At 38.4% G+C, this 5589-nt stretch overlaps 1 long non-coding RNA gene across 1 annotated transcript; it reads left to right on the forward strand.

Moving 5' to 3' along the window:
* Positions 1-2041: 2041 nt before the first annotated feature.
* LOC136265716 (uncharacterized) lies at positions 2042-4795 on the forward strand. The gene is made up of 3 exons (XR_010705699.1): positions 2042-2834; positions 2887-3370; positions 3422-4795. It is a non-coding gene; the product is annotated as an uncharacterized lncRNA (long non-coding RNA).
* Positions 4796-5589: the final 794 nt, after the last annotated feature.

A 5589-nucleotide genomic window follows, 5' to 3' on the forward strand; every position in this document is an offset into this window, starting at 1 on the left:
CAGTCTGGAATGCCTACTGTAGCTAAAGTACAATAACAATAATAATAATTTTTAATACTTCCTTAAACGTATATTCCTTATTAGGTAACTTGTTTTCTTATGACTTGATTCAGCCAAAGAGGAACCTCAGTGAAGTACTTGTGAAGCTAACTGTTGCAAAAAGTAGCATATAGAGAGTATAAACAGGAGTTGCATGATTTAGTCGGAAAATTGGTAGTGATCAGTTTCAGTTCGGTGAGTACATGCGTAGCTATTATAAACTGTTATACGTAGCTATATGTACAGTATTGCGCACACAATAGTAGGGTGGGCCAATGTAACATACAAAATAATCTGCTAACTGCTGTTACATGTTAGACTAGGAATACAGCCACTGCAGTATGTTGTCTTAGTCAATTCTTCGGGTAGAAATCGCATAACTCTGATCCGAGCCTGATTATCCCGATTACGAGCACGTCGAGCCATATTAACTCTTAGTCTGGTACATCGCAGACGAGGGGTCCGCCACGATTCGGAATCGCGTCGAAGACCTCAGGAATCACTTAGTCTTGCGTGGCCAGACCCTTTCCGCGCGGCCGCTTATCGATTAGAGATTATAAGCGGCGCGGCGCGCCGCTTATAATCTCTAATCGATAAGCGGCCACGCGGAAAGGGTCTGGCCACGCGAGACTAGGAATCACTGGAATCAATCAAGGAATCATGGAATCTGAAGCGGAATCAACTTTGTAATTAGAAATATTTTGAAATAAATGTTATGAAAATTATATCGTAAATTACCGTTTAACACAGTATAACACACTCATAAGCTAAAGACGCTAACTCTCACTTGTTTTGCACCTGGTTTTACACCTTGTGTATACGCCTACGTGCATTATAGTGAGTGTTCCTGTGCGTTTCTAGTCAGTGAGGTTTAAGTCTTCGCGAGTGCGTGCGAGCCGTCGCAGAAGCAGCTAACTACAGCCACTATATACTAGCTAATTCATTCTCCGTCGGCTGGCTGTTGGATCGAGGTTTCCCGGATTCCAGAACATCCTGTAATCTAACAATTTTCAATAACAGCTCCTACAAGTTCTCAGTGGGGCCCGGATCCGGTGTTCCCAACAAGACTTATACTAACCCTTAGCTAACTAGCTTGTTAATGAGTTGCAATACATTCTTACTATAATTATTGCAGAACTCATATGGGTGAGTATATTACAATATAGATGTAAAATCATGAGGCTACAAATATAAGGCCACTCCAAATGAGACTGTAGTTTCCCGTCCTGGTGTTTTCCCTATTCGATGCGGGCGGGAGGCTTATTATCATTATTCATTATTAGAGATGTGACTGCTCTATTAGAGTATCTCGATCTTGAGAGGATTTCAAGGTCATGAAAATGGCTTCTTTGCAAGTGAGCAACCACCAGAAACGTTCATTTTTAGGTTTCACTGTGCTTTTTAGCAATGCAAAATAAAAGGCTCCATGAGAAGTTTCCAGAAAGCAGCACAGGAGGTGGTTTTGGAAAAATAATGACAATATTGACATGCAATGCGGGTGCCTAGACGTGATGCGGGCGGAGGACGGGAAACTACAGTCTCATTTGGAGTGGCCTAAGCTATAAAAATAAATTACAATGTAATATGTTTCAGAAGTTCCTTAAAAGTATCTATATTGTCACAATTTATATCACTAGGTAGAGTGTTCCACAATCAAATTGAAGCAGGAAAGAAACTGTATTAATAAGAATCAATAGCTGTGTCTGGCTGTATAAATTTGTAAGTTCACTACTTCTGGTATACCTTGATCTATGAGCTATATAATCAGGAAGTGATACATCCGCAATGCTAATAATTTTATGGAACATCTGAAGCCTTAAATGTTTGAAATGAGTTTCAATGGTGCTCGAGTTAAGACATGATAACATGTTTGATACACTGCTGGTTTGATATTAATCATTCATTACAAAGCGAGCAGCACATCTTTGCACAGACTCAAGTTTGCTTTTGACCGTCTGCTGTAAGGAGCCCATGCTGCAGCTGCATATTCCATTGTGGGCTTGACGTAAATAAGAAACAGGTCAATTCTTTGATTTTACAGGAGCAGTTTGCAAAATTTCTCCTCACAAAACTTAATACAGACTTTTCCTTTTTGCACACATTGTCCACATGTTGGTTAAAAGATAATTTTGAATCAATTGAGACTCCCAGGTACTTGGCACACTGAACCACAGTAAGTTGTTCTCCATGAAGGTGGTAACTGGAGTATATAGGGTTTCGTTTAAGAGTTATAGGTTAAAGAGCAATCAAACTGTCACCAGAACCTTCGTACGTGCTAAGTGCCTCTAAAAATAATTGTATTGCTGGTGTTTAAGACTTTCATTAGTTTCATAGCCTTTTAAACCTTCACAACCATCTGCAAAGGCCACAATTACAAACTAAGGAGTGATCATTGCTGCTTAAAAAATATAGCAACTAACAAGAGAATCTGCTCTCCCCAACCACCTATAACTTATGCCCCTTCCCTTGCCAGCTCCTGGATCTGCCCCTGAGGTGGATATGATAAGACCACATCATAGTACTATATGCAGCCTGACCCCTAGGTATAGTCGTGCTAGTCCGGGATACTCAAGAGTATAGTAAACTGTGGGGTTGAAGTAGGTGATTTTATTTGTCCACTGGACAAGTCTTGTTATAATAGTCTTGATCAGGTCATTATTCTAAATAGCACACAAGAGACAGATGAAGGAAGTAAGTGCTCTGGGGAACTCCAGACAAGACTTTCTTTGTGTTAGATGTGTAATCTTCAACTGAGACTGTGTAAGCCAGGTGATAATCCATGCATTTATGAATGGGTGAGTTTATTAAGTAGTAATTTTTTGTGAGCAACTGTATCAAATGCTTTAGAGAAGTCAAATGGTACTAGGTCAACCTGATAGTGAGAATCCATTGCTTTTAAGATGTCATCCACAAGAAACATTAGTTGGGTATTGCAGGAAAAGCCAGATCTAAAGCCATGTTGGTTTAGATTGGTGTTGTGGGTATTTAGATGTTCCGTAATGGAGTGGAATATGATGTCTTCCATGACTTTGCAGCAAGCAACAGTCAATGATATCAGTTGATAAATGGTAGGAATACTTTTGTTATCTTTTGAAATACTGGAATAATGTTGCAGTAAGCCAGTCATTTGGTAAGGTAAGGTGACTGAATTAAGCAACTGGGTGAATATCACTTGTAACACTGGAGCTACTTGTTCCACCACACAGGTTTTGAGGATCCGTGTGGATATATCATCTGGGCCAGCAGCTTTATCAGGCTTGAGATTCTTTAGGGATACCAATGCCACCGCATGGTGTTAAATGTTATGTTGGGAATTGAGGGATACTGGCTGGTGGGTATTACAGGAATATAATGTTATGTTATCATTTTCTCTGGTGAATAGTGAGAAAAACTGTGATCTGCTTTAGATTTTCACACAAGTGCAGATGGTGCCACTGACTGGAGATCTCTTTACTAGTGACCAAAACTATTAATTTTGTGAAAGAATCATCAAACATGTGCTGTGAATAATTCTCATGAGCTTGCCTTAGAGATTTGGTGACCACACTATGTGCAAATTTAAATACTCAGAGGGGGATTGTGTACATCTGGCCTTGTTGTATATATTATAATCTTTCGTTTCCACATTGGAGCTTTAATGCTTTTGTTGATCCATGACAGGTCTCTGTATGGGTTGATGGTTTTGTGCAAAACATGTAATTCAACTAGCTATAAGTGCGATAAAATATTTTAAAGTCACTTCCAATTACTTTCAACAAAGTATTGATAGGGTTCTTGAGAAAGAAATTTACATGAGAAATGATTCATTTCCTCTATAAAATTCTGTTGGTGCTAGCCCTATACAGTCTTTTCTGACAACACTAAAATGTGATGGGAATATTACAGAAGATAGGTAAGTGTTGTCAAGATGAGATTCACGATAATTTCAGCTCTATGTTTGTCAATGATTGTATGCAGCAATCCTTGTTTGGCTTGGCTTCTGATGCTGTAACAATTCAAGCTTAGGTCAGGAGGATTATTTGTGCTAATTAGACAAGTGCACAAAAAATTTGGAATTTTTAAATAGAGTAGAGACCATGACACATCGATAAAAAGTACTAAAACAAGCTGGAGTAGTGTACGATAATAAATCACAGTAAGATAATAATTATATCCCTACTGTGCTCAAAATACCATAACAACATTTTATTGTTGAGGCTATGGGATGAGAAATCTGGACCTTACATGCAAGCATTACATTTCTCTTATACCTTGGGAACAGTTGTGGCACCTCTACTAGCCATGCAGGCCTTTCATATCACACAATGCCATACCAGATATACCCACACTGATTTATTTTGCTGTTGTACTAAAAGAAGACATCCCAAGTTTTACACAGAGATCATAGACTCTGCAACATTAGTATTGGTTGATGAACATTTGGAGGTGACAGGAATGGTTACTGCAATACTTGTGAATGGAGCAGCACAGGGTGATATGATGTGCTTCCATTAACTGTTGGACTACTTGTTACAAATGTTAATTAGTGTTACTGAGGATCATAGGCGGCGGAAAGGGGGGGGGCTTAGCCCCCCCTCAGAATGATATTACACCGAAATCATCTTTCTTGGAGTGGGGCTGAAAATCGTGATAAAGATCGAGATACTCTAATAGAGCAGTCACTCTAATAAAGTAGTCAGTGTGTAGCGAGCTATGAAAGGATTTTCATGTAGTTTATCAGCTAGAAATGGTAGCTAGTGAGGTGAAAAGCTCTTGTCAGTTGGTTGTGACCTTTTTTTTTTTTTTTTTTTTTTTTTGGTCTCACCTTACCAAACTATAGAAATATATAAGTCTGGGTCAGCCCAGCCCCCCCTCATATCAGCTACTTCCTCCGCCGCTGCTGAGGATAGTGTTCAAACCATTGAGACTACTGGTCTTTAATGTATTTATTGTTTGTACATAAATATATTTTTATATTATTTACCAAAGCAGTGGTGGCCAAACATACTGCTAAATGTTAAATATCATTGTGTATCAATCAATACATTCTCTGTTACCTACATATAATCTTTTGAGGCCAATTTTCTCCAGGCAGGTACCAGTACACTTGTGCTCTTAGTACATGTTAGGCTTTCTAATATCCAGCAAAGCCCACTTCATTTACATGCATCATAAAAACATATGTTTTAAATGTTATGTCAAATCAAAACAGTTGGGCTATACTGAAAGAGTGCAGCTTTGAAGAACAGCCAATTTGATTTCAAATGTGGTGGCCAACAAATGGCTGCCGCAATAGTATCACTGCAGTAGTTTTTTGGCTGCCACTTTTTAACATCTCTCTGCAAGTACTAATTGGGAAAATGCTCTTGTAAGATATATATATATATATATATTGTTGTGCATGACTGCAGTATTATAAGTGGTATATTATCTCACCAAGACTGGTCATTTTGGCTTACCAAAATAATGTTAATAAAATTATCAACTTACTGATTGTTCGTAGAGTAATGGGAAATAACCATTAATCAATAGTAGTAATGTGGTGATAAAAAATGTTTTTTTTTGACAAAC

This window comes from Dysidea avara, chromosome 9 (genome assembly GCF_963678975.1).
Source record: "Dysidea avara chromosome 9, odDysAvar1.4, whole genome shotgun sequence".
Taxonomy (NCBI): domain Eukaryota; kingdom Metazoa; phylum Porifera; class Demospongiae; order Dictyoceratida; family Dysideidae; genus Dysidea; species Dysidea avara.